General features: G+C 44.0%; 1 pseudogene; it reads right to left on the reverse strand.

The window, feature by feature from the left end:
• Nucleotides 1-319: 319 nt before the first annotated feature.
• LOC136527385 (uncharacterized) lies at nt 320-6779 on the reverse strand (annotated as a pseudogene).
• Between the last annotated feature and the right edge of the window lie 370 nt (nt 6780-7149).

Raw genomic sequence — 7149 nt, forward strand, 5'->3', positions numbered from 1 at the left:
CTTACTAGCTCTCCGGTTTGATACATAACAAAACAGATGCGGTGCAAGATCAGCAACACACTGCCCATGAGAGAAATTTGAACTGGCGTATGGCGGTGAAACCATTCCCAGAAAAACTCATGACCACAAATGCAAATCGTCAGATATCGTCCCTTGAACATCCTGTATATTACGATCAACGTAAAAACAAATCCTAAGAAATGATCATTGCATGAAGTAGCGCTACTTCAATCTTGCAAGTAGCAACTAATCTGCAGTGCAGAACAAGCCCATGATGCTACCAATATGTGCACCGATCCATTCACAGAAAGAAATGAGCTTCAAGCATGGCAAGAGATATGCAGCATAAATACATAATTCAACAGTTTAGACCAGCAAGTCTTAATAACGAATGCCATTCATCCAGGGAAGGATATTTAAGAAAATATAGAATTCAAGCTAAGGTAAAAAAAACAGTTGCAGTTATAGAGGCGAACATCCTGTCTTCATAGTCTGGCTAAGGCTTTCAACAGAGCCATGATCACGCATTACCGATATACTGGACCACCAGTGAAGGAATAGTGTGACGAAACCAGCGCATCAGGTCCACTAACCCTTGCAGAGACAGGCCTGATGCTTGCTTCAGCATAAGCAGGGTTAGTCTCATAACCAGCTGTAAGGTAGGCTGAATGAGGGGGGTCCACAGCACGGTTAACAAGTCGATCAGAACGGTAGAGTTCCTCCACACGATCAGCTCTAGTGGTGATCCCCACACGATCAGCATGAGCAGCAATTTCCCCTGGACGGTACAGCTCCTCCACATGAGCACCACGAGTCCGGTAGAGATCATCCAAGCGGTCTGCTCGAGCAGATGCCTCCCCTGGCAGTGCTGTGTGATCCCTAATGATTGGATCTCTAGTGGTTACATCAGCCACAGTTCTGTCTGCATATCTGAAAGTAAAGAATTTCAATTAGTCAAGGGCATATCATATACTTCTAGTCAGCACATACAATGCGTTTTGTAAACCATAACACCATGTAAAATTTTGAAGCCTCACTTCCAACACACCACGACACACATAGTGCAAGTATCATATAACCTAGATGATACATTGACAACTGAATAACTGATAGAACATTATGGTGTATGCAAACTGAAACAAAAAGAGAGTAAGTTGGTTCATAACTTACCGCTCAGGCACCAGATTCTCAACAGACCGATAGTATGAATCACCAGATGGAGCCAAAGTGCGATAATATGCAGCGGGGACATGTCGAAGCTCTGGCACAGTATGCCCATGGTGATGATCTAGGGCCAGCGGAACATAGCGAGGCTCTAGAACAAGAGGAATGTGCCGAGGCTCAGGCGCAAGTGCTGGTGGTTGATAATATCTGTGGTGATCACCCTGAACTGGAGCAAAGCGTGGTGCCCTATATGGATCCTCAAGAGGAACATGTCTAACTGCAGGGCGCCTTTCCTCATCAAACCGTTGCTGACGCACTTCTTCAATAGGCAATCTTTCTTCAAAATGATGATATGGCTTCCTTCGTTCTTCATAGTGACGCCTTTCTTCAAGGTGATTATTTGGAACAGATTGTGGTGCACTAACAGGCTTAAACAGCAAAAGTAACCTTTGGACCTGCATAATATCACATATTCATAGTATTATATAGGATATAAACTAGCATTATGTTTGAAATCCCTGAACCACTATTTAAATAATATTTGTAGCATGAGTTCAAAACACTCACTTGTCTTGCGGTGAGCTCTGGGTCAAATTTGCTCCTTGCACTATAATTTTCCTTGATAGCTTGCTTGAGACTACTCTCAGGGAGAGGACGGCAATCTTTATCAATCTTAAACTTAACCTGCATTACACATATAACATAGTTTTTAATACAAGAATAATGATGAATATTCAACAGAATGATCTTTTAAGGAGCTCTCTTTACAACATCTTCCGCTTTAGCTTCTCCATATGAAAAAGAGGCAACTACTGCCAAGCACTAAGACTATCCGCAGTCTTGTGGGGAAGCGGAAGCTGGGATTGAACTAAGAAACCCTATGAGTTGGCTTTTACAAAAGCTGAAGGTAGGCCAAAGTGGGGACAACATCGCTCTTGATCATGGAAACTCTAAAAAGGAAAATTTTAAAGATGCCACAGCCAAGCATCCAATTCTGCGTCAAAAGGTTTATAGCTTCATGTTAATGAAGTCAACTAAATACCAATACATATCAAGGGATTGAAACCCCGCTTGCAAGTTAGGTGTGCTTTCAAAACTCACCTACATCTCAATCCCTTACAGTCCAGCAATTGCAAAATTTAGGCATTTTCAAATTCCCCCTAATACCCATTGATTAAACAGTGGCATCCACATACCCAACCTTTGTCTCCTTACTTTGACTTGCCAAGACAAGCTAGCCAACAAGTTTCTCCGAGTTCACCGCAGCCTTGGCCAAAATTCACTCATGTTCTCCAAATCCAAACACTGCCACTGTCCAATACAAGGTGGGGTTCTATAGTATACAAGGCTGTGAACCAAGGAAGCTTCCCTTTATCCTTTCTCTTTGTGCTCAGAGGCGGACCCACCCATAGGGCAAGGTCGGGCGGCCGCCCTACCACCCCTCCAGCGGGGGCAGTACCCCAGCCCTCGGGGACCAGAGTGAGACTGTCGAGCGTTCGACTGTCCGAGGTTGAAGACAGGAGCTGCAGCAGGCCAGCTGCACGAGCAAAAGGGGTGAGGGGCGAACTGGGCCGTCCTAGAGCTCGGGAAGGGGACAGAAGTGTTATGGGTGGCCAAGGGCTAGCCCATCTACCTCTCACGTCAGGAGATAAAGATCAGGAGAGAGATCAGGTTGTTCCTTAATCCTAGAGATTAGTTTCTTAAGGGTCAAGTCTCGTCATCTATGTAAGGATAGGAATGGGACACAGTATTTACTTTCAATCAAGCAATGTAGAGGAATTAATCCAAAGTTCCCCAATAGTCTAGTCTCCCTCCAAGCCGATTTAGCCTGGCAGTGTACCCCTATGATCTTGGATCATAACACCTCTGCTATTCTCCACTCATGACCTCATGTTCACACCTGGAGAATCTCTTACACGTCCCGATAATACGTGGGATGATCCGAGTAATGGTGAACTTTCAATCAACCAATGTAGAGGAATTAATCCAAAGTTCCCCAATAGTCTAGTCTCCCTCCAAGCTGATTTAGCCTGGCAGTGTACCCCTATGATCTAGGATCATAACACCTCTGCTATTCTCCACTCATGTTCACACCTGGAGAATCTCTTACACGTCCCAATAATACGTGGGATGATCCGAGTAATGGTGAAAGCTACACGATAGCAATATTTCTCGGTCAGCGGGCATGGAGGAAATATGGAATGGCATACTGCAGGTGCTAGACCATAAGGACTTAAGACAGCTCGGTAATTTCCCCCAAAAAAACTTGAAAAGCCTTTGGCCCGCTTTACAATCTTACTCATGGCAACCTTCCAATCATCAAATTAGGAATGCAAAAAAAACAAGTTGGTATGAGCATTATTGTGTAAAAAAACTAAGTATTGCATAATGGTTCTCAAACTAAAAAAAGAGTTCCAGTTTGAATTGAGTAAAAGTGGTTACCGTATGGACATGACCAAGAAGTGGAATTCAAAATCTGTTTTTTTTGTCTAAAATCTAGTGAAAAGCAACCAAGCTGAAAAATAAACTTCTCATATTCAAGCAGTTCTGAAAATTATTAAGGGCCAAATTACCAAAAAGCCAGTTAGTATTAAAGATGAATTACTAGCATTCAACCATATAACATACCGACTCAACTATCATATCCCAACATATTCAATTCCATTGATGATTGCTCAAGAATTCAATTCATATTTTAGGTGCCTACAATCAGATTTCAGGTTGTTAGGATGATAGTTTTTTGGGTTCATCCTACCACTATCATACAGCCTACCTAGGATCTTGATCCTAACAATGTTGTGTTCACCAACAACTACATTCCAATGTCCACTAACATTACTAGTGGTTGATGTCACTAAAGATGCTAATTTGGCATGAACATTGGAATCATATTTGAAAGGTAGCTAATTGCTGAGGCCTTGTTATAAGGAATTAGCTGCCTTACCAAAATGACTCGACCATTAGCATGTTGTCACCCAAAAAAGAATTGACACCAAATATACCTATAAAAAGACCCCTCCCAAGCATCCAAAAAAGAGTTTACACCAGATACATATCAACCCCTCTTTATAAGTTGCTCGTAAGGGCATATGCATCAATACTAGACTAGGACAATATGTAAACTCCAAAAAAGCATCAACAGGCTAATGTCTATCAGCATAAGGCAATGATGTTAATAAACTGAAAGCTCCTAACATGTTTAAAATGGGATACATCAATGCTAAAAGCTGTCGTTTCTACAGACAACCAAAATACATTAATTCACGGTGCAGATACCACTGGTATGAGGTTAAAACAACCCAAAAGAAGAATGAAGGTGGGCTAGCTCATATTGGGTACAATTATCCAAAAAAGCTTAAAAGAATGCACAAAGTATGATAGCCTTCTATTTTTGGTACAATAAACGACAAAATGAGAAAAGCTAGAGAGAGAGAGAAAATCCACAGCCTTCATCAATTGAAAAAAAAGAATAGCCCAAAATATCTCTATCTCTAGAACTACGAGCATTTTGATCCAATGCAGAAAAGCTAAACATAAAAGACACGGAAATTCACCAGTTGGAAACAGCAAAGCAATAAAGGCCTTGCTCAATTCTCGATTCAAAAACCCGACAGCCTAGAGAGGTACAAGGGGCACTAAATTCAAAAGGGGGGGAATTTGTTTATATATATATATATATATATAGAGAGAGAGAGAGAGAGATAATATTGCCATCAGATTGGCAGAACCAAGTGTTATTTGATAATGGCCAGGCAGAACCACAATTAACCCCTGTAACTACATACACCAGACACACAACAAATTTTCTCAATGTATATGGACATGAGTGCATAGCAACATACTATTTTTAATAAATAGTGAAATCCGTCTATGACATTTAAAAACACCTATTTTTCTAATAAGGGTACACACCTCTCACTACTGCCATTTCAAAAGCTTTACCAGCACAGATTTAGAACTAAATTTACCAATACCTATAATCCATACATGTCATAGCCCCAGCAGAACAACATATCTATTCATGTCCACTATTCTTTAAACCACATGTGAACCCTATTCTCACACGTTCCTCCCACATACAACCGATCAAAACAAAATACAATGGCCTGACTACTGCATTTGGTGCAAACGAATCGATGAAATGGAAGAGCAGAATTACCTGTGCAGGGAACTTTCCATTAAATGCATCAGTGGACAAGGTTCAGCCCACCGTGTGATGCTGCCTTGTACACACCATACAGAAGCTTCAAGTCAAAATCATACAGGAACAGCTTCACCCCTGGCCTTATCTTCTTGACCATTTCAATCTTCCCACTGGGCATCCCGAACAAGCGGTTCTGGTAGCACTCCTTCTTAGTCTTTGCATTGCACATGAATATAAAGCCTGCAACCTTACGGTCACCCCTTTCTTCCTTCTTGCCCACAGACTTCTTCCCCTTCTCCTTTCCCTTACTTCCTCCATCCTCCACAACCTCCTTCCCCTTGCCACTCCTAGACCTCCTTCTTCTGCTCTTCATCCTGCCATCACCCCCGCTATTACCAGCACCCTCGCCCTCGCCCTCGCCCTTGCCCTTGCTGGCAGAAATTGCCACTGCAGCATCAGCATTAGCATGAGCTGGTTTTGGCTTTGGCTTTGGCTTTGGTGACGAAGCTGATGCTTCAGCAGTGGCTGGCAATGGTGCAGGCACTGAACCTTCAGCATCAGTGGCTGGCTTCTGCGTCTGTGCCACAGCTGATGCCTCAGCAAAAGTGGCTGACTTTGGCGTTTGCACCACAGGTGATGCATCAGCAGCATTGGATGACTGTGTTTGCACCACAGGTGATGCCTCAGCAGCAACATTGGATGGCTGCTTTTGCACCACAGGTGACGCCTCAGCAACATTGGATGGCTGCGGTAAAACCGCCGATGCAGATGCATTGCCATCACCAGTGCCTGCGCCTAAGGGGGCGACCTCGTCAACAGCTGCGGCAGCGACCGCTGGCTTCTCGCGGTTGGCCTTGACCATCTTCCGCTTCTTAAACTTCGAGGCCTTGACCGACCCAGGGGTGGACGGATTCGCCTTGGATGGCCGGGCTGCCGCGTCGGCAGAGGTCGCCGTGGCCTTGGCAACGCCGTTGGGCTTCTTCACCATGGCCGCTGCTCGGTGCAGATTTGTGGAGGAAACGAGAAGTATTACCACAAAAGCAGAATTGGATCCACCACAACCGAGTAATCGACAGTTATTGCGCACGGGTGGATCGATCGCACAGCATATAAACGAATTTTTTGGGGAGGGGGTCTACGATTTTATCGGATCAGAGAAGAACAAGAATTTTAGGGCAATCAATCGTGCTCCTAACAAGGGATTTTTGGGGGAAAATTCTACGATTCTAACCGATTCGAGAGAAGTATTCGGGAAAAACCTAACTTATGGTCGACTCTACCTACGCGGAGCGGCCGAGGAAGGGGGCGACATACCTGGAGGTGGAGTGGCCGCGATAGTCAGGGGAAAGGAGGATTTTTTCTGACCCGGACTTGAGACGGCGAGCCAGAGGCGACGGGAGGATATATATATACTCGGCCTATTAGCTGGCTGGTTCAGCTCATAAGTCTAACGGACGCTGGTTCGCTGTGACAAGAAAATACTGATAACAACAAGCCCTAGCTAAAATCAACAAGCGACGGACTGATTATATAGGAAAAAGAAGACCGCCTGATTTTTCCCGATTGCTCTTGTACCGTTGTACGGTCCGGAAAGAGCGAGAAGAAGTTGAGAGAAAACTATTTGGGGACGGTCCGAGAGCCATGTGGTTTCACTGTCGCATATGTTTTAGCCTTGCCAACAAAGGATGGAACAAATGTTTTAGTTTGAGAGATGCTAAACAATACTCAAGTGTCTCTCCAGCGTGTAGCACTCAATTCAATTTCTATAGTAAATCTGACATTTTCTCCTCTTCTTCTCCAAGTCCGGCGGGCATAGAAGGGAGTTCAGAGGAGGAAGACCG

Source organism: Miscanthus floridulus, chromosome 19 (assembly GCF_019320115.1).
Source record: "Miscanthus floridulus cultivar M001 chromosome 19, ASM1932011v1, whole genome shotgun sequence".
In the NCBI taxonomy this organism is placed as follows: Eukaryota; Viridiplantae; Streptophyta; class Magnoliopsida; order Poales; family Poaceae; genus Miscanthus; species Miscanthus floridulus.